At 38.0% G+C, this 23,337-nt stretch overlaps 1 protein-coding gene across 3 annotated transcripts in view; it reads left to right on the forward strand.

The window, feature by feature from the left end:
• The first annotated feature begins 1,678 nt into the window (after nt 1-1,678).
• The window catches only part of LOC136874707 (uncharacterized), a 115,225-nt gene continuing 93,566 nt past the window's right edge, over nt 1,679-23,337 (forward strand). For all 3 annotated transcript variants that reach the window (XM_068227750.1, XM_068227752.1, XM_068227751.1), the window contains exon 1: nt 1,679-1,857. The gene's annotated coding sequence lies outside the window, so the exon portion shown is untranslated. The remainder of the gene's footprint in view (nt 1,858-23,337) is intronic.

A 23,337-nucleotide genomic window follows, 5' to 3' on the forward strand; every position in this document is an offset into this window, starting at 1 on the left:
AGCGTTTTTCTGGTGGCCATGATCGTTAAGGCGCTGAAGTCTAAACGGTCTGACACCGAGGTTAGCCGATTCGAGTCCCGTTGGTCGATAAACATTTTCACCATCAGGATGCTGGCCGGCAAGCTTAGGGGAGGTGGTGGTATACAATTTCTAATCACTAAATTGCGTGCCAAAAGCCTGGATTAAATTCTAAACCATTTTCCTTCTGCTGCATTCTCCTTTAAAGCAGAACTTTTCACAATTCAACAAGCTTTTCTTAAAAAGTTCCAATCACACCCATGATTGGTATACAAGCTCACTGAAAAAAAATAGTCACCCTAGTCACGCCAAAATGGCGTATGGCTTTTAGTGCCGGGAGTGTCCGAGGACATGTTCGGCTCGCGGGCATATGACGCTGTTGATGGTGATTCGTCCGTCGGATGGAGACGTTGAGCCATGAGCAGACCCCTTGGTGCTATTCGACAGGAGTAGGCTATGTGCCGGCACCGGGTTTCACCCTCCCCTTACTATGATATATCTCGTCATTTATTTCATCTCATTAATTCATCTGATGCGGTTGACGTCAGGAAGGGCATCCAGTCATAAAAATTCGCCACGACAGATTCATCTCACCTCAACCCAACCCCGTAGGGAAACGGGACATCGGTTGGATGAACAACATAATCACAGTGTATTTCTTTTTAACTGTAATGCATGTGTAATTATTGTCTCTTTGATGAAAGTTTTACTGTATAACCTAACACCATGACACTACAGCCCTGAATGGCCGTGGCCTACCTACCATTCGCTGCTCAGGCCGAAGGCCTGCAGATTATGAGGTGTCGTGTGGTGAGCACAACGAATCCACTCGGCCGTTATTCTTGGCTTTCTAGACCGGGACCGCTATCTCACCGTCAGATAACTGCTCACTTCTAATCATGTAGGCTGAGTGGACCTCGAACTAGCCCTCAGATACAGGTAAAAATCCCTGTCCTTGCCGGTAATCGAACCCGGGGCCTCCGAGTAAGAGGTAGGCAACTATCCCTACACCAATGGACCAGCAATTTCATTGTATAGTACTATTACTGCGGTACCGCACTAAATTTGGTAGACTCAACTTTTACGTCGCTGTCGAAATTCGCTCAGGCAACGTTAAAAAACTACCACTTGGTAGCTATTTTTTTTTTTCAATTTCTGGTTCTCCCCACGCTTCCCCCCCTCCCCCCTCATTTGCTGTAGTCCTTAAATCCGGGTGCTTTTTGTTCTCTATACATTTTTGTGCACCCAATTTCGACTCCCAATCGCCGCTACTGCCTGTGATCATGTGTCCTACACCACCACTGATCTCCCTACGAAACTAATAAACCAGCGAATGATGGGTACGACCGCTGTAAATTTCAATTCCTGATTGACTACTACTACTACTACTACTACTACTACTACTACTAATAATAATAATAATAATAATAATAATAATAATAATAATAATAATAATAATAATAATAATAATAATAATAAAACGGAACGATGTATTTTATTTTCCCTTAGATGGACTGTAGGATGGTAATGACCCAACAAACTAGTAGTCTTGTTCTGAACAGTTGACCACCGGTTTGGTTTCGAAGTGGGATGTTGTTGTTTCTGAATGTTGATATGCATTATTCTTTTAAGGCATACTCCGATACTTGGCTCAGTTTTATTCAGTTAAGAGTGTTATTTCTGTAAGTCTTCCTTCAAATTAAGGGTTTCTATCATTTCACACTGTGTCCAAAACCTCTACCTTACTGTCGGTGAAGTCCAAGTCTCAATCACGTATTCTTACCACTATTCTACTGTATATCTCGACTTAATACAGATGGTGTTAAGAAATGAAGTACGGTAAGCTTTATATTTCAGTCTACACTTTTCATAAAATAGAAACGACATACGATATTTTATTTTTTCTGCATACAGTAGTTTATTTACATTAATATTTTCCGAGAAATTATTTTTAACCCTCCAGCACACTCGCCAAATTTCAGGACACAGACACACGCTTGGGGTGCTTTCCACCCCACATATCATTGTATTGTAAAATATGAATTACTGCATTAATTGGATATTGTAAGTTAGATTATGTGAGAATGACTCTTTCTGTGACATGTAGGGGCATACTTACTTTGAAACTCTTCTCCACTGTATTTCCAAAATTAATCATGCACAACTCTTTTTTTTTTTTTCATTTATAGTTTTGCATGTTTCTAATAAATGCACTTTACATCCTAGAAAAATACTTACAAACCGTCCGGCTCCGTGGCTAAATGATTAGCGTGCTGGCCTTTGGTCACAGGGGTTCCGGGTTCGATTCCCGGCAGGGTCGGGAATTTTCACCTTAAGTGGTTAATTTCGCTGGCACGGGGGCTGGGTGTATGTGTCGTCTTCATCATCATTTCATCCTCATTATGACGCGCAGGTCGCCTACGGGAGTAAAATCCCAGTCACATTCACAAATACGTCATACGGTACAATTCGTTGTATAATATTGCTAAATTCTGCAGAAGGTAACATCATGGATAACAAAAGGGCAAAAAACTTCACTGAACAAGACAAAAATATATTGTTAGATATTGTAGAGCAGTTCATAAGTGTTATAGGGAACAAAAGGACTGATGCAACGAGTGTGAAAGAGAAGAATACAGCTTGGGAGGAAATAACCAAATTGTACAATGCTAATTGTCAATCAGGACCCAGGCTCCCGAAACAGCTGCACTATTTGTACGACACATTGAAGAGGAAGGCTCGGCAGCATATTTCAGATGATAAGGTAAGATTTTTCAATAAAAATATTTCTATCTATACCTACTATATTATAGGTTAGGCTATCCATGTAAGCCTTACAATAGAAATGCCTACGAGTGAGTTCACTACGCAGTTTGTCACGTAGCTGCCATCTTGCATTCGGGAGATAGTGGGTTTGAACCCAGTTGTCAGCAGCACTGATAATGGTTTCCCATTTTCACAGCAGGCAAATGCTGGGGTTATACCTCAATTAAGGTCACAGTTGCTTCCTTACCAGTCATAGTTTTTTCTATCCCATCATTGGCATAAGAATTATCTCACACTGTGGTGTAAAACAAATAGCATAACAGGGAGAGGAAGATAGAAAGAAATTCCTAGACTTAGGGCCATTTCCTCCAAATTAATTTAAACTTGCATTTATTTGAAACTGTTGCAGTTTAGCGTTTCTGGGTGATGATTATTGTTTAAGAGGAAGTACAGCTGGACAACCATCCTCCAAAAACTAGTTAATTCTGAATTTAAACTAAACCCTTTTTCCCCCAGTTTGTATTAATGTATCTGGGAATTTCCTAGTAAAAAGGTTACTATAGATTTGAATAACAAGCTGCTGAACTATTTACTCAAACACTACACTTTTTAATACAGCTGAAAAGTAGTAGGCCTATTGGCATTAGAAAATGAAGTAATTAATTGAAATTATTGATGAGATAGAAGATAGACTAATGATTCAATGTACAACTGAGGTTAAGAAAGCATACGTCCTGTTACTGATGACCAGTTTGAAGTCACTAACACACTGCACAATTTTCCTCAGGGAATTAACAATCTCCCAAATATAGCAGAAAATGATATCAAGCATACTGTCTTATGCACCAGTATTTTTATGATTTGTTGGTGAACCAATAAAGGAAGAGATTAAAGTTAACATAAAAGAAGCATCTGTTTTCTTACTTACCTGTTAAATCCCTCTCTTAACTCATGACTTGAGGTTTAGCAGTCCGCTTGAGAATTTCAGCTGAATGTAGGGAGCTAACCGAGGCCACTTAGTATTCCTGAAAGGTGTGAAGTGTGTTGACACAGATAAGAAGGTAACATAAACAACAGCTCTCATCAAGATTTTTAATTAAATAGGCCCAGATGTTTTATGTTTCTTGGGAGTCAAAGTGAACTCAGGTCACCACAAATTTCACTGAAACTATCAGCTGGTTGTTTCCAGGCTTGTTCTTTGTCTTTGAAAGATAAATACTTACTCTTAAAACAGTAATCACCATCACTACTTTGAAAGGTACACAGACTATTTTCTCACATTCTAAAATAGCTTTCTTTGCACTAACTAAAGAAAACAATAAGTTAATTTCTATGTGTTTAAAATCTTACTTCTTTTCCCTGAATTCTCCATGAACAGCTGATGATAAAATTTGGCCTGGAGGAAATAATAATAATAATAATAATAATAATAATAATAATAATAATAATAATAATAATAGAAGGACTAATCTGATCATGCAGTCAAACTGATATTGTTAAAAACAGTAACATGACAGTAAGATAATGAAATGCAAGTGCAGTGGTTTCATTTGAATAAGAGCTAGAACTTGTTTTGTCCAAATTTAGGCAACTATTCTTAAGGTACATGCAAGGTACTGAATAGGCCTATATTTTTATGACACAGGAAGATATGAAAACGTTTCATGGCTGCTAGTAATTGAATAATACAATAATTACCAGTTATGAATCTTTAATCTTAATTATTGTCAATATACTAGTAATGAAATAATAATGCAACATGTGGATGACTATTGTAAATATTACATAATTAGGACTAGATTAGTATATATACAAGGCTAGAATAAAATAATACCTCTCTTCTAGTTTTATCCTCAGTGGTCTGTCTGTTGTGTATGAGGTTTGCTGGTTTGCTTAGCTATTATGTGAATTACATTAAGATGCAATGAGATTTATTGCTTCATAATTATTGGTAAACATGGATGTATTTATTATTTCAGGTGGAGCATTACAAAACAGGAGGTGGAACATTTACTCCAAAACAGACAACATAGGTGAGAGATTCATAGCATTGATGAAACCTCAGCTTGAGCCTCTGCAGAATTGTTATGATTCATGTGCTGAATATCTTGGAGGTGATCTAATTTAATCTTCATCTGTTATCTTCCTTTCTGTTATATAATGTATTAATTAAATATTTTGTTGGAATGAGTACTATAACTTAACCATGACCTTTTTTTATTTTATATTAATAAATACTATTTTTTTTTTTTTTCAGATGTCGTACTAGATGTGATTAATCAGTCAGATGATCATCTGCAAAAGGCACCAGAAGTGGTCACCCAAACAGCCCTTGAAGTTCAGATTCAAAAGTCACCAGAAGTTGATCCCCAAACAGCCCACATAGTCCATAAGGTGCCAGAAGTTGTCACCCAGTCAGTCCCTGATGTCCAAAGGGCACTATAAGTGGTCATCCCACTGCCCACACGCAGTCGATCAGCTGCAATAAACAGTGACCAAACTTCTGGTAATGTTATAAGAAGGAAGAGGGCAGCAGAGTGCATGGCAGACAGGGTAATAAACAGAAAAATACCGGTACTAAAGAAAAATATGACCATGAAATTCATGGAAAAATTGAACATAATGACTACTGAGGAGGCAGTAAATGCAAGGGAGGAGGAAACCAGTATTTTAGTGTTGGACCATGTGAAAAGATTCCATAAACTAATTGAAAGTAAAGTTCAAATAGAACTGAAGAGTGCAAGATTGGAATTAAACCAGTTAGAGAATATTAAGATTGAAAATGAACTTAAAGAAAATGAACTTAAAAACTTAGAACTTAAAATAAAGCAAACACAGTATGATCAATTAAAGTGCAACACTGATATTTAGAAGCAGGGCGACAACAATGTTAAATAAATTATTTTTTTCTACTACAGTGTGTCATATTTTTCATTCAATTTAGTGTTGTACAATTTCATTTTTTAAATAATATTTCAGTCTTACCTGAAGAAGGTGGTAACCAGTGTTCTTCTCACAGCATTTCCAGACCCATTGTCTGGCAGAGGAGGGTCAATGTTATTTTCTTCAGGAATAGCTTCAGTATCAAACTCTTGTCCATGTTCATCTATTGCTAGGTTATGTAAATCAGCAGTAGCCATAATTACAGCAAGTGCTGTTTCCAATTTAATCCTCAGGCCTAAAGATAAACAAGGAAATCTCCTTTTCCAGATACCAAATGTATGTTCCACTGATACTCTTGTTCTAATATGAGCATGATTATGTCTCATTTCACCTTCAGTATTAGGATTGAGAAATGGAGTCATTAGATATAGACGACATGGGTAAGCACTATCGTCAAGTAAAGTGCCATCAAACTCCTGAGCTTCAACCCTAGCCCTGATATGGGAACTGTTTAAGACTGTACTGTCATGAACAGACCCAGGAAATTGTGTGACAATATCCCTAATCTTCAATAAATGGTCATAGACAACTTGAACATTAATGGAAAAGAATCCCTTTCTGTTTCTATAAAGTTCACCCCTATCTTTGCTCGGTGATTGAACTGGAATGTGACTTCCATCAACACAGTCTAATACATTAGGGAATCCACTCATAGAAAAGAAACCTTCCTTTACGCTTGACAGTTTGTTCCGTGATTCTGGCATTCATATGTAATTAGGCCTCAAACTGGCATTCTCGTGAGTTACCTTCTTAATTACTCTACTAACTGTGCTTTTATGGACATGAATACAATCACCGACAAGAATCTGATAAGAACCAGTGGCATAAAAACGTATTGTTATTAATATTTGTTCAAGAGGGGAAATTTATAAACTTCTGTTTGTCACAGGATGCAAGTTATTGCTTTTAACCTCAACCAAATGCATGACAGTATCCTTACATAATCTGAATCTGTCTTTGAATTTGCTTTCACTGTACATCGTCACAACATTAGGCCGACGATGATATAATTGTGGTCGTTCTAAAATGTTGACAACTTCTATAATTTCTTCGTCGGAAGAAGATGAGAAAGCCATGGAAAATGTTAACACAGTATTAGCTGTCGATACCTTCGCCGATACTGAAGTACTACGCATGTGACAACCGAGTTAACAAATAGATATCTCCTGCTCCGGGCCCTGTAAGTTAGCAGGAGATTTATCAAATCGATAGATGTAGTTTACGTTCGTAGAACGCCAAAACATGAGTTATCCATTCAATACCGCTATAGGTTTGATATCTCACGTTCCAGAAACCGGGCATTAGAAACCTACTTTTGTCGTAAATACGGCAAACAATGGAACAAAATAATGCACTTTAGATATATGTTTTTTTGAAAAAACCTGAAATTATGGAAGCTTAACTTTCCAAAGAAAATAGTTAACATGAAATAAGAATGAATGTTGCTCATGAAATAAATGTACCAAAAATACATATTAGTTAACTATTGAATTTTAAATGACAATTCATATATCTTAACAATCAACATTAAGAGTTCTTAAATATCCTGTGCTTTAAAAATATGGTGGGGATTGGGGGGTGGGGGGAGGAGGTGATGTTGTGTCTTTTACTCAGGAGTGCACACTTCACAGTACATGATACTGTGTTCCATGCAGATAAGCCTGTTGCAACTGCAGCATGAGTTTTCCTATCCTTTTTCCGAGGCCAAACTTCACAGCGACCAGAAGTTCTCAGTTGTTTCATGGGGGAAGGTTCAATTTCAATACCACTGATGCGCTTCACCGCTGCCTTCAGATGAACAGGTAGGATCTGCATAGTAGCCCTAGATGCTATATGTACTTTTGTGAACTGCACATCTAATTCTTTGAGAAACAATCTTCTGAATTTTTCATTCTCTAGTCCATTATTGTTCTTCTAAATAATAAAAGCATTTATGGCTGCAACATTTAGCATTCCAAAAAATACTGTAACTGGCCAATGTTTACACATTCTAGATACAGTATACGTTCCACTGAGCTTGTTAACAACATCGGTGATCACTTGCGGTTGAGCACGAAACTTATTCGCTGCATCGTCTGTACAGAATTATCGACCCGTCTGTGCGTGTGGACTAGGGTGACTAATTTTTTTCCAGTGAGCTTGTATACCAATCATGGGTGTGATTGGAATTTTTAAAAAAAATGCTTGTTGAATTGTGAAAAGTTCTGCTTTAAATGAGGATGCAGCAGAAGAAAAGCTAAACAGGTTGGATATATTCAAATGAAGAGTGTAAAAAGAGGTTACGACATTGATGGGATTAGAATGTTTTGAGCCATCAGTATAGAAGATGGGAGCAACATGTTTTAAACTGTCTAGCTGAAGCTTTATCCTTTTGGAGGGGATGGGGGAGGTTAGAGTGAATGAGAATTTGCAGAAGAAGGGGGAATTATTAAAGGTGAAATAGAATGATTTATTTTGAAACAGCGGAGATACTTAGGATGAGTTTAGGTTTGAATGACCGAAGACCTAAGGTGACTGAAAGTAATAAAGGACCAAAGAAGTGCTGGGTATTTTTGAGAAGGGATGTGTAAGTCCTGACAAGTTCTTTGAAGGAGTGCCAGTTGAGGGCGTAGTGGGTGAGAGGTGTAAGATATAATCTTGAGTAAATAAAGAGTGGAGATGTGTTTCCTTTGGAAGACTAAAGGAGGCTCAGAAGATTCAGCGAGAGTAGCATTATTGGGAGAGAAATAAGTGCTCCCAGTAGGACAAGTATGAAGGATGAGTTCTCTACCTAATCAATACTTTATTTTACATAGCATCAATATTATTTACATAAAAAGACTGTACCGGTTTCAACCTGTACATAGGTCATCTTTAGCTACTAGAGAACCTACTTAATAGTGACTGTACAGAATAAATACTACCAGTACTAAAATTAAACAAGGATGCCATTGAATAAGCATGAATGCCACTATTCTAAAATAATATTAAGATATACACATATGGTACATTTTTGGGGTTAAGGGGCTATTTCCCTGGGCCTATGATTTCTACATAGTTCAGAAATTACCACTGAGGATGGAATTGGATACAGTTCTTAGAGTTTATCAAGAATCACCAACATTCAGGAATCAAGTTATCTGTGTTAAATGCCAATATTATGTCCGACAGTTTATGAGATGTTTGAAGTGCTTTGTTGTGCCGAAAATATGTGGGGGCATCGTGTTCCTTAGAATAAGAGGTTCAGCAACCAGTTCCCAGACACATAACTTATAATCAGTCTATATTTTCGGCGCAACAATGCACTTTAAACATCTCATAAACTGTCGGACATAATATTGGCATTTAACACAGATAACTTGACTCCTGAATGTTGGTGATTCTTGATAAACTCTAAGAACTGTATCCAATTCCAACCTCAGTAAATGTAATTTTTGAAATATGTAGAAATCATAGAGCCAGGGAAATAGCCCCTTAACCCCAAAACTGTACCATGTGTATATATCTTAACATATAGTAATTTTACAATAGTGGCATTCATGTTTATTTAATGACATCCTTGTTTAATTTTAATTTCAGTAGTATTTATTCTGTACATGTAGGATGCTAAGGGGTGTAATGTGTCACCTAATCAATACATTATCAATTTTAAACACTTAGGAATTTGTTTTTTTCCAGACATGTTTTGCCCTTCATTGAGGGCATCATCAGTCATAGTACCTCCTCAAGGCTTAAATCAGGTTCCTGATTGGTATTTAAAATGTAAACACTAAGATACAAACTTAACATGTTACATAGGAAAGTCAAGGAAAAATAAAAACATGTTCAGTGATGATGCAGTTAAACAATATATGTTTATAGACACAGTAGTTGGCACCAATGCATAAAATCTCAGGGTATTTAGCAGAGTCAAGCAATGGTAATCCGAAGAATAATTGATGCTACTCTATTAGGAAATCATAAAGTTTATACATATATTTACATGGAAACAGATAGGGGAGAAAGGGTATAAAGTGTCTGGTGTCAATGTTCATCACTAATTACTGCCGTTGGTTGAAAGATTACAGGTTGACAGGGTAACTATACAGTAATTTTACAATATCCAATTGAACAGTTGAGAAATTACAAGCTTATAATACATATTTACAAGAGAGCAGCTTGGGGAGAAATGATACAAAATGTCTGGTATCAAGTGCATCCCGTTATTTTAGCCATTGGTTGACGATTCCAGCATTAACACTATCAGTAATATGCAGAGTGGTCCAACCTCAGTTTATAACCATAGGGTGCAGGGAAAAATATTCCACCGTTTATTCAAGAATGTCAAATGAGGTTCTATATGCGTAGTTATACTGGAAGTTGTCTGATTGAAGTCCCGGGTTCATGAATATGGCTCAATAAGTACATTGAATTTCGTTGGCATGGATGGAGACTCATTGGGTGTCGTTGAGCACACGGTGCATTATGAATGGCAACAATGATGGCAGTTATTTATTGACAATTGTATTTGCAGGGAGTATGTTGTGGGTTAGAATCATTCACTGTATAGTTCTGTTAACTCATGTAGCTTTGAATACTATATGAAAACTTCAGTGTGAGATGCTAGTGAGACTTTAAACTGATACTATTCTGTAAATGAAAACATGAAGGACCTCGGGACGAAGTTGTTGTTATGTGCTGCTGGCTTTGTGAAATAGAATGGAGCTGCTTATGGTATAATCCGCAGTGGAGGGATTAAATGAGAAAGTACATTACTACAGAGTCGGAGTGTCATAGCTGGAGGAGACATCTTTTATTGTTTGTGAAGAGGAGCCGTAGTGGCATGCCGTGTTCGTGCCAGTGTGTGCTGGATTCTAGCATGTTGTTAAAAGTTGTGTTATATGGAGAGGAAGTTATCTGTAATCGAGATGTTATTATTAAAGTGGTGTGTAAAGAAAAGATCTTGGTGAGTAGAGAAGGTTAATGTTGTGATACCTGATGTGTCGCTGAGAAGCTACTTGTTGGTAAGTGTTGATTGACTATGAAGGAGGCTCAGCCGGTATTGCGCGCATGTGTTTGACGTTTGGCGGTGGGGGATGGGGAGCTTTGGGAGGGAGGAGCATGGGCGAAGTTCATGCGCAGAGGAGAGTTGACGGAATGGAGGGAGGTAGAGTGGAGGGGTGAGCTTGTAATATGTTGGGAGTGATGGTTGATAAGATGTTGAGTTGAAAAAAGAGGGGGGGAGGGAGTGTATGGACTCAGAAATTACATGGATAGTGTTGATGTCTTTTTTCTATTGCAGTTGAGGTGTTATTTACTTGTGTTGGGTGTTGTTGTGTTTTTGATGGTCATGTGGTCACTATGACCCCATCGATACAATACGAGGAAAAGTATTTGAGGTGTAGAGTATGGGAATGTTAATAATTTTTTAAAAATGGTGATAAAAGATATAGGGAGTTGAAGTTATAGGAGCTTTTGCCCAAGGATATGAATATCGATATTATTGTATGCACCTTTCAATCCTACAAAAATAGCTAATAAGGATTCTTTGCAGTAACGGGCAAAGAGAATATCAGTTAGGAGGATATTTAATGCGTCAACAGTAGAACGTTCTTTAGTAAAGACGTATTGGTGTTTAGGAACCAACTGTTAATATTCCAGGCACCATAAAAAATGTTCCAAGAGAATTGTTTGTAAGGTTTTTCTCAGACATCATTCAAGGTAGTACCACAATAATTTTTTGACCGAAGAGGGCTTTTCCATTGTTTAGGATAGCGCCCAGTTTAAAATCATTCCTGTCAGAGGGGACATTGGTGGTTGGTAGTATCTAATTTAAGGAGTATAATAGGAAAGTCTTGGCAAAGGGTGGGGGTGGGGGGGGGGGGGGCGACAGAAGATGTTTAAGGGGATTGGTACAGTAAGCAACCTTCAAAAATTTGAGTTTTCAAAGTATTTTTTAATGCTTAACCACAATCTTCTAGTTCATTGTGGTGAAAGTATTATTTAAATATCTGCACTAGTTTAGGAGTTATCATTTAAAGTGCTAGACTTGGCATAGGCTATTTAGAGAGCTCTGCGGCATGTGCACCAATAGCGCCACACCCACATAGTGACTATTCACTTTCATGTGAATTTTCATGGGATTCTTGTTCTGAAAGTGGAATATATGCACTTTGGAGGCGAAGTGTTTTATCTTTGATACCTGCATCCATTTTATTTAGTCATTTGTCTTGTAAACATAAAAAAATGACTTATCATCTGTTCATTTTGTTACGAGTAGTTGGCAAATTACTGTCTGGAAAAAATAGACTGACAGATTCTGCAATAAATACTTTGACGACCTACTATGGAAATGTCATAAGAAGTAATTCAACATCAGTAAATGATATGAGAACTACTATTTGGTACCATAAAAGCTCATCTGACGAAAATCCACTTCATTACTTCTGCCCAAAAGGAGATAATTCCTGGTGCCCGTACCAGCAGCTGTCACTGCATGCACAGTTCAAGAACACAAACACAAAAACACATTACCTACAGCTGTTATGGATATGATTAAGCCTGTTTTCAAGGATTTAGTTGCTACTGAACTGTTGATAAGGTGTTTAGGAGTTATACACAGAGTGCTAATGAGTCTCTCAATGCTAGGATTTGGAAAGTGTGACCAAAAACTTGATTCTATGGGAAGACAATTGTGAAGATTGCCATAAATGTTGCAGTTATGACATTTAATGAAGGGGTAAAGTAGGTTAGCTGTGCTGCAAAAAATTGGCATGAATCCTGGTGCCCATTGTGAACATGCAATGCTATAAGAGGATGTGATGCGTATAAAGTTTGCTGAAAAAAGGGTTTGAGAAGCCACAAAGGAGGCCAGGCGAAGCAGAAGAAGATTAAGATTGGAAAATGAAGCTGTGAAAACTGCTTTAGAGGGAACATCCTATGCCCCAGGAGCATTTTAGCAGCCACTGGAAGGTTGTTGTGTCTTTACAAGGGTCAGATAATTTTGTAGCTCATTTTCTCAAAACTTTATTTTTCAAAACCATTTCCCTTGTAACTCCTAAATTATATGGTGTATTACAATGCCACTTTTCTCTGATGATCTTAGTGATAGAGTCTACAGAACTGACCAAACTTGTGTGCTAGGATTGATAATTGTTTTGAAAAAATATCAACATGCAAAAAAATGACCGAAATATGCAATATTTATGTAACATAAAATTAAAAATACTAATGTTGCAAATATAGTTCTGGAAGTGGTCACTTTTATAGCTGTAACTTCGATCAGTACATTTAAAAAAGCAGAACACTAATATATTGATAAATCACCCAGCTATGAAGGAAACGGTGAGCACAGACACACAAAGAGCCGCCATTTTGAATAATTAATTGGCAAGTTTGATAATGCCAAAATCAATTCTGAGATATGTGCTTGCATAGTAAACATGTAGTATGCTTCATTTAGAAAGTTTCATTGTTGTACATACAGTAGGAGCTGATATAAAAATGATTTAAAATGTCCAAATTTTGAGGTTGTTTACTGGACCAATCCCCTTAAAGATTAAGAAATATTATCTGTCCAGTGGATGGGTGATGGGCATTGTTGATGGCATGATCCAGTTCAATCAAAGTTATAATTTGACTGAGAATCGAGAATTTATTGGAGGTGGGAGGAAGAGTGAAATGAAAAAGAAAAGAACTATCTGGAGGAAGGTAAGTAAAAAATTGATAAATGTCATGGAGATTTGGACTCTGAGCAGAGGAAGATGAGGAGAAATGACAAGAAAGATTGGACATAAGACCACAAATATTTTTAAAAAGAGTTTGTCTATTAGGTCAGCTAATGTAAGACTTCCACACCAGTTGATGTTTGACATTACATACCGATTGGATTTGATTACCCTGACCTTATAATGAAAGAAGGATTGCAAAGTGCCAAACAAATGAAATAAATTAGATGACTTTTAAAAAATGATTTTTGTTGGAAGCTTTACACTCCATATTCCATCATTTTATTATATTGAATGGGCCTTTTGGTAGATGTGTAAGGAAAGGATGATATAAATTTAAGTAAATTTGAATGTTTGAGGTGAGACAGTAGTGATGCTAGCTTGTCGGTTAGGAAGTTGTGCAAAATATTAAAATCAAAATTCCTAAGTTTCTGCGAGCAGTGCAAAAGATAGGTTGGGTGAGGAGAGGGAGGAGGAGGATATTAGAATAGGGAAGTGGTTGCTTTGATGTATATTATCAGTAACCGTCCAATTAAGCGAATGGGCAGTATTGACCAAACGTATAGTTAAGTCCACGCCACTTTGATATTGAGAAGGTAGGGGGTGGGGGTGCGTTTGTCAAGTAAGTAAAGCATCATAAAAAGAATATGTAGGTTTAGCTCTGAAGAGATTTTGGCAAGTTTGTTGCCTTTTGGACAAGAAGTTTCACTGCCTGAAAGGGGGTGATGGGCATTAAAATCGTCACCAAGAATGAAGGATGACTGGAATTGGGATATAAAAAATCCAGTTTTGAAGGGACCCTTTGATTCCCGAGGAGAGTAAAGGGAAGTGAGACAATGTGTCATAATGGCAACGGCCTTAGTTCCTGGAATAAGGTAAGGAACAGGAAAGGGAATGACGGATTGTTGGATAGATATAAGAATCCATGTTTCATCAAAGCCATTTGTATCATGTGTTATACAGGAGTAGTGGTGGATACAGAACAGAAATTCAGGTTTAAACGAAATTTTATTTAGGTAAATAATGTGGGGGTGGTGTAAATGGGTAAAGAGTAAGAGTTCATGTGGCTTGTATAAGATGCTCTTGCAGTTCCATTGCAGCATCTTAATGTTAGAGACCGGGCGAGTTGGCCATGCGGTTAGCAGCGCGCAGCTTTAAGTTCGCATTTGGGAGATAGTGGGTTCGAATCCCACTGTCGGCAGCCCTGAAAATAGTTTTCCGTGGTTTCCCATTTTCACACCAGGCAAATGCTGGGGCTGTACCTTAATTAAGGCCATGGCCACTTCCTTCCCATTCCAAGGTCTTTCCTGTCCCATCGTCGCCATAAGACCTATCTGTGTCGGTGCGACGTAAAGCAAAATAGCTTAATGTTAGAGAAAAAGGAGGAGATAAGTTGTAGAAGCTCATTCTGCATAGATTTGATGATATGCCATCACATCTTGGTCAGGTTGGTTAGTGGATCCTAACATTTTTGCTGGAGAGCGCTGGTAATTGGTACTGAGGATAGGAGTAGAGATAAATTGGGAGACAGGGGATGTAGAAAAATAATATATTGTCGGTTGCATCAGGGGGTTGGGAAGTGGGTGTAAAATAAGGGAATGTTGAAGCCTTTTCAAGAGGCCAGTATAGCTTGATATTTTTGAATATCATATCCAGGGGAATGTATAAGTCGAGTGAGGGGGACTGTTTATGACTGCCTAAAATTTTCGTTTTCTTGGGGTTGGTTCATTGCTCTCAGCAGGTATTCTGATGGGGAGAAGGGGGAAATTGTTGGTGTAGTAATTGGGGGTTGAAGTTAGTTTCTATTGGGGAAGAAGAGTTTTTCAATTCTATGTAGGATTTGTTTTCAATTAACATAAACTCATACCTGCCAAACTTTCCGATTTACCCGGAAACTTTCCGGTTTTTAACTCGTCTTACGATTTCCGATTAATTTTTACTTCTTCCGATTTTTGACTAATATAACCTCTAGTACGGCCAATACTCTTCCCCTAGAATAAAGGATAAATTCTTATATGCTTGTGTAATTTACAAAACCTAATTTTCAAGCGTATTTGATGCTTTATTTCGCCTTCGTGTATCGTTTTTCCCGCTCATCTCAGCAGCGTGTGCGCTTTAAGCTGGGGATTCGGGGTGGCAATCGTCCTGCAAGCAAGAGGCTACTGCGCGCTAACGACTCAGTTAATCGGGACGAAACAATGAGTTTGTTATTGTGTTGTTCGCGCGCTGTTAACATCGTTTCTGTGCGTAGTTTCGTCGGAGTTCTTCCTTGCATTTCTATGACAGTTTCTGGTATTTTCTTTTCTCGTTATGGCCAAAAAATATGACAAACGTTATCTCCAAGTGTTAAGAGATGCCTATAAATTTCTGTACATTTTACCGGATATTAAAGGAAACTACCGTATTTTCTCGTGTACCGTAATCGACGCCCTTGCATAATTTACACATCCCAATATTTTTGGGTCCAAAGTGGAATTTGACGAACCCACAACTTCGAAGATCCATCACTCAGCTCCGGATGCGTTTCGAAATAAAGATGCCGCCAACTACTCAGGTAGCAGGCTTCCTATTGCGGAAGCGGGCATTCCACATACAGGGCAACGTGCTGTATTAGCCGGCAGGAAATCCCACTGCACTAGTTTTACGAGTGTTTCGCGTACGGGACATTATGTGATCTCAAAATTGTTTGTCAGTCCACAGTACTCTAAGAAACTGGTACAGTACTGCATCATACGAACTTGCGGTGATCAGTTACGCCGAAACATACGGGAATAGAGCAGCGGGCAGCAAGTTTTCAGTGTCCAAATGAAACATGCGCTACCGCGGTAACAGAAGTGCTCTTCAAGCGGCCAACAAGTCTCACAAAGCATTTCGCGGACCAAAAGGCGGCATGTTTCCGCAAGTAGAGGATTATCTGCTTAACTATATGATTTTGTTACGCAATGTTGGATAAGCCGTTTCTCACAAAATGCTGCATTTTAAAGAATGAGAAATAGCCGCGGCACGTGGAATCATTGTCTCATATTTAAAGGTTAGCCGAGGCTGAATTAATTTTATGAAGAGAAATGGACTTTCTCTTCGACGAAGAACAACATTATGCCAAAAAGTGACGAATGATTTCAACCATTTTCAGCGCTTTGTGATTGAAAAGCGTAAAGTGAAGGAATATTTTATCTTCCTTATAGGAATCGCAGGTCAGACGCCAATCAGTTTCCATATACCACGAAGTCGAACAGTCGATAAGAAAGGAACATACAGTGTTATCGCACGCGCTACCGAAAAAAAAAAAAAAAAAAAAAAAACACCCACCACAAAACGACGATGTACTGCAATGCTTGCTGTAATCAAATACAGTAGAGACAATACACGACACTGAGCGAGATATCGAGGGACAGCTATTGGAGCTCACTCTAGCGGCTAGACCTGAACGGTACTGATTCTGTCATAAGAGCACGTGTATTTTTGTGTGAAGTTTTTGGTGTTATTTATGCGTTTTCAGTGAGTTGACATAATTAAATAATAGCGTGTGTCATTCCTTGATATCTCTTCTCAACATGAGGGGAAAGGTATGTGCTGTGTTTGGCTGCAGTAATTACGAAGTAGAGAAAAATGCGCGCTCGTTCTTCAGGTTCCCTCGTGACAAGAACATGTATAAGTAAGTAATATTGTGTTTGCATATATATTCTTCCAGTGACAGAGATTTTTATAGTACTTCATAATCTTCTGACCTGCTCGACCCATGTTTTAACGGGCTTAAAATATAATACGCATATTTTATTGGATAGTGCAGCAGTTAACCTTCAATACCGATGTGTTGTTGTAGGTGTGATCTGTGGGTTTTGAAATGTCACAGAAGCGATTTGGATAAAGTGTACAAGAAAGAAGGGACGTTACCCTTGTATAAGAATTATAAGATCTGTTCAGATCATTTGCAGGCCAGCGACTTTAAAAATCCTCGACTATACGGCCAAGGGTATGTTACATTTTTACCCTAATTGTACGTAAATATTCCTCAAAGCATCACTATCGACATTTTCAAACTTTTCTTTCTTTTATCCCTCTTCTCAGATTAAAGCCGGGATTTTATAGATTTTCTTTCTGTTAGTAGGCTTCATGTTAAGAGGAAAATTGTCCAGCTATTAAATGTTAATTCATTGCATCATATGTGTAAGGAATTTGCCGATATTTTTATTGACAAATGTCTTAATGTGATGATACATTGTTTTTAAATGAGGAAAAAAGACAAATCCAACCGTAAGATTTCAGGCAGGTATGCTAAAGCTAAAAAAGTAATGCATAAATGAAAGATCAAGCCATTTCACAGCAGTCCATTTCACACCTTGTTTATATGTCTAATTTCAGTCTTTGAATAATAACCTTTTAAATAATTCTTCATTCATTTATCCAGAATTGCGTTAGCAACTTCGAAGTTAATATCTCAATACCACTGTCTTTCTAGACGTAATTTATTTATCCATTTCCGTATATATATTTCCATTGATATTTGAATTTAGCGCGATTTGTTCAGGTCAAGTCACTAGGAGCGCCACCGTCGAATTGTCTCCAATTTTAGCAAGGCGAAATCCGTAAGTGTCGTGTATTGTCTCTACTGTATTTGCTGTAATAGCTGATGGCAGAAAGCATGCACCTTACTTTGTTCTAAAACGAAAAACAATGCCTAAAGCAAAATTTCCGCGAGTGATCCACGTTCGTATTCAAGAAAAAGGGTGGATGGACACGTCACTCGTACAAGATTGGATACGAACGGTTTGGAGTAATGTAGCAGGGTCCCTCTTTCGATGCCCGGCCCTTCTCGTGTTGGACAGGTTTTTTTTTTTCTCCCGGTATGTCATTCAGGTCGTATTGTCAGCTCGTATTGGGAAGAATATTTTCCAGTGTCGGTACCGTACTTCAAGTCCACGTGTCTAACTTATCTGATGTACCCTATTTGACTTTTCAGAAAAAATCTCACGCCGGAATTTTACGCCAAATGACGATAACTGCAAATGGGTTGAACCAATTGTGTTTGGATTATATTTGATGTATCTTTTAAATGTAAATGAATTGTAAATAATTTCTAAATATTCGAATTCCTTGAATCGCATCCGAAGTTTTCGCCTGTATTTTTCGTCAAGAAAGTGCGTTAATTATGCGAGAAAAATACGGTATTATGTATTTTGTTGCGTGTGACGGTGTGACAAATATTATTCGTATGTAAATGTCATAAATGAGAGTGATTAGGTACATTTTCTTGTAACTATTTTTATGTTTTCTTAGTTTAAGATTTTAAATTTAATGGTTAATTTGCATTGTAACTGACCTTTTTTCACGTAGACCGTGGTGGAATATATGTGATGAAATCCAAGAATTAAAATATCTTCCTATTTTTGGTTTCTAAAAGTTGGCAGGTATGTAAACTTTTTCATCTCTTTTGCCTAAGATGTCCTGGATAATATTCAGACTCGCAGAGTGGTTACCTGAGCAATTGACACATTTGTATAATGTCTGAGAGCATTCTTGAGATGATTGATTAAGGGAACATTTGGAACAAATCAACCAGCAGTTTTTGGCCGTATGACCATGGTGTTGAAAATGCAGGCAGATAGTGGGTGAAAATGTAAAAGCTTGAACTTCAGGAATAGTTAAAGATTGATATATATTGCAGTAGTTTTTGGCATTCAAATATGACATTGATTGTGCCATTATGGATATATTCTGTATCACCATCGCTAGAACTGTGTCTATTTATGCGTTTAACTGAGGTGGTAGGTATTGATTATTCAGTAAAAGCTTGGATGTCGGCTTCATATAGAAAATGATCAACTCCCCTAATGACACTTAGTCTGTTAACACACAAACAGGGTATGAATGACTTGAGATATTTTTTTTGAAAGAAGGGGGTGTAGTAGGAATTTGTTTGGAGCTTTATAGGAAGTGAAATTAATCTGACCTCAGTTTCTACCTTTTTTGATATTTTTCTAATATCTGAAATTTTTTGTCATAAAATAATTGACCGAGGGCCGTTGGATTTAGGTTACCAGTGTTATAGTTGTCATAGAAGTAGATTCCACAAACCCCACATAAGGACCAGAGTGATGATCATTGAATAGGTCAGATTTTATAATCCCAATATAAATGGTCCGTTATTGGACATTATAAATTTTCCAGCTAACTCACTCTTGGTTGCCAGCGTTTCGCCCTCGTGTGCTAGGGTGGGCTCATCAATTGGTACCTAGCACACCTACCAATACGCTGCCTAGTGCATACCGTGGAGGCCACTGCGTAGGCTAACTGAAGCCACCGGCAGTGCCAATGCACTAAGAGACTGTGTCCCATCATCAAAAATTGATGCCTGCTTGGCCATCAAACAATATAGATGTTGATTCCCATAGGAAATCTGAAATATTTGTCCTGAATGAGTAAATTTATAATCCCTATATAAATGGTCCATTATTGGACATTATAAATTTTCCAGCTAACTCACTCTTGGTTGCCAGCGTTTCACCCTCGTGTGCTAGGGTGGGCTCATCAATTGGTACCTAGCACACCTACCAATACTCTGGCTAGTGCATACCGTGGAGGCCACTGCGTAGGCTAACTGAAGCCACCGGCAGTGCCAATGCACTAAGAGACTGTGTCCCATCATCAAAAATTGATGCCTGCTTGGCCATCAAACGATATAGATGTTGATTCCCATAGGGAATCTGAAATATTTGTCCTGAATGAGTAAATTTATAATCCCTATATAAATGGTCCGTTATTGGACATTATAAATTTTCCAGCTAACTCACTCTTGGTTGCCAGCGTTTCACCCTCATGTGCTAGGGTGGGCTCATCAGTTGGTACCTAGCACACCTACCAATACGCTGGCTAGTGCATACCGTGGAGGCCTCTGCGTAGGCTAACTGAAGCCACCGGCAGTGCCAATGTACTAAGAGACTTTGTCCCATCATCAAAAATTGATGCCTGCTTGGCCATCAAACGATATAGATGTTGATTCCCATAGGGAATCTGAAATATTTGTCCTGAATGAATCAACATCTATATCGTTTGATGGCCAAGCAGGCATCAATTTTTGATGATGGGACAAAGTCTCTTAGTGCATTGGCACTGCCGGTGGCTTCAGTTAGCCTACGCAGAGGCCTCCACAGTATGCACTAGCCAGCGTATTGGTAGGTGTGCTAGGTACCAACTGATGAGCCCACCCTAGCACACGAGGGCGAAACGCTGGCAACCAAGAGTGAGTTAGCTGGAAAATTTATAATGTCCAATAATGGACCATTTATATTGGGATTATAAATTTACTCATTCTGGACAAATATTTCAGATTCCCAATGTGAATCAACATCTATATCGTAGGTCAGATTTTATCGGAGAGTTTTAACTTGGTCCAGAGCAGGGATATGACTTCTGTGGCACGCTGCACAACATACTGACATATTTTAACATTTTTAACATGTAATAAAAATAAGTCAAAAACTTAGCAACATAGCATATTTCAACAGTACACTTTAATAGAGAAATATATCTCAATTAATTTTATGGCCGTATTTTTCTACGAAAAAATAGAATCATGCAATCTAATACCTGAATGAAGTCAAATTAAGGGTTTTCATGATGATTTTAAAAGAAAATTACCGATGGCACACTAGACAGTTAAAAATAATAAACTAGACCTTAACTGTCATGCTAGTTGGAAATGGTTCGGAAATGGCTTCATTCTTGGGGTTAGAAGATTGCTCCATTTCATTGTCAAAAACATTTGAATCAGTAAGAGTTACTTCTTTGGAAACTACTGTATTAGGAAATTTGCTGAAGGATTGAGGGGATCCCCGAGGGCACCTCTTACACTATCGTCCAGAATTTCCTCAATGGATTGTGGACAAATGCATACAATAATCCTATGAATAATCAACTTTGCAAATACAAACTGAATCAGGAAAGAAAAAACACAGAGTACACATGAGACTATGTTTCCACTGAAGCTGTAACATTGACTGGTGACTGAACATGTACAAAACCAAACCAAACCCCATGGCACTACAGCCCTTGAAGGGCGTTGGCCTACCCAGCGACTGCTGCTTAACCCGAAGGCCTGCAGATTACGAGGTGTCGTGTGGTCGGCACAATGAATCCTCTTTGCCGTTATTCTTGGCTATCTAAACCAGGGCCACTATCTCATTGTCAGATAGCTCCTCAATTCTGATCACGTAAGCTGAGTGGACCTCGAACCAGCCCTCAGGTCCAGGTAAAAATCCCTGACCTGGCCGGGAATCAAACCTGGGGCCTCCGGGTAAGAGGCAGTAACACTACACCTACACCATGGGGCTGGCGACTGAACATGTATATACGCCACAAAGTCACTACATGCAGTGACCTGCAATGTCAATCCATGAATCAGTTACCACTGATCTGCATTTTGGGCAGTTGCCCATGTAGTAGCTTCCCTATCACTTGATGGCCTTAGCCTCTCCTTAGACAGTTTGAAAGAAGTTATCAATTTATAAAACATTTCCATTGATAAATTATTCCAGTACCAAATTCCACTTCCTGTAAATAAATATATTACAAAAAGAGTGCCGTTTGACAAAATTGTAGCCAAGCAAATGCTGCTATGGGCTGAAATTAGTTCATTAATTGTCACATCCAAAATTCAACACTTGCTTCATTACCACCTTCAGAAAAATAAAGACTCCTGAATGTTTAGACCAATGGCCTGATATGAAACTCCTTTCAAGAGGTTCTTTACTAAGCACCCCTAGGTTTTGTTGTTAGCCACTAATAAGACTAATAAGACTAATAAAGAGAATGTGCTTCAGTAAAGGTTGGTAGCATTGTTGGAGCAAGTGAGCAAGATGTTTAAGACAATAGAGCGTTTTCTTTCTCACCCAGTGCAGTTTGCTCTCTCAGTGCTAGGAGATGGAACATACTGAAGTTCTACATAAACCTTTTTTAATAATATAACCTTTCACACTCCAGACAAAGATATTTATGTAACAGACGTTGATTTTAAACTTAGCTTTGTGAGATGGAAAGTTTGTTTTTTAGTGTTGATATTGTTGAAGTAACCTCTAAGTTTGTTGAACACAAGGTACGTGTTTATAAAACAGTAATGCATAGCCATGCTTCTGGCTGATGCAGCGTTATATAGTGACAAATTTTTGTATACACCAGAGTCCATATCCTGGTTTGATGCAGCTCTCCATGACACTACATTTTGCTGTCATCTTTTTTTTTGACATACTTAGAGCATCCTACATATATTCTGGTCTGTTATATTTTTGAACCATCCTTATGCACTTCAGTTCCCTTCAAAGCTAACTGAACAACTTCCCATTTTCTCAGGATGTGTTCTAGCAATCATTGTATTCTTAGGATCAAAAAGTCTGGATAATACCACATTTCAAAGATTTCAGTTCTGTTTTTCTCAGCACCAATTATAATTCATGTTTCACTTTCATGCAGAAACAATATAATGTTTTAAATTTGTGTATAAAACACTGCTATCAGCTCAATTCATCATTGTAAATGCATGCAGATAGCTGGTTTGTTACTCCCACATCTGCCCAGGTGTTGTGAGAGATTCACAAATGAAGATGCATAGCCATAGATCTTTCCAAAGCCTTTGATAGAGTGGAACATGGAATATTATTAAAGAAATTGGAGGGAATAGGATTGGACGTAAGGGTTATACGTTGGATAAGAACATTTCTAAATTCAAGGATTCAGAAAGTCAAAGTAGGAAATAATATATCACAGGAAGAGAAAGTCTGGAAGGGAATTGCACAGGGTAGTATAATCGGTCCGTTACTTTTCTTAATATACGCAAATGATTTAGGGAACAATATAACATCGAAAATAAGATTGTATGCAGATGACATAATTGTTTATAGGGAAATAAATAACATTGAGGATTGTTCAGAAT

Source organism: Anabrus simplex, chromosome 5 (genome assembly GCF_040414725.1).
Source record: "Anabrus simplex isolate iqAnaSimp1 chromosome 5, ASM4041472v1, whole genome shotgun sequence".
In the NCBI taxonomy this organism is placed as follows: Eukaryota; Metazoa; Arthropoda; class Insecta; order Orthoptera; family Tettigoniidae; genus Anabrus; species Anabrus simplex.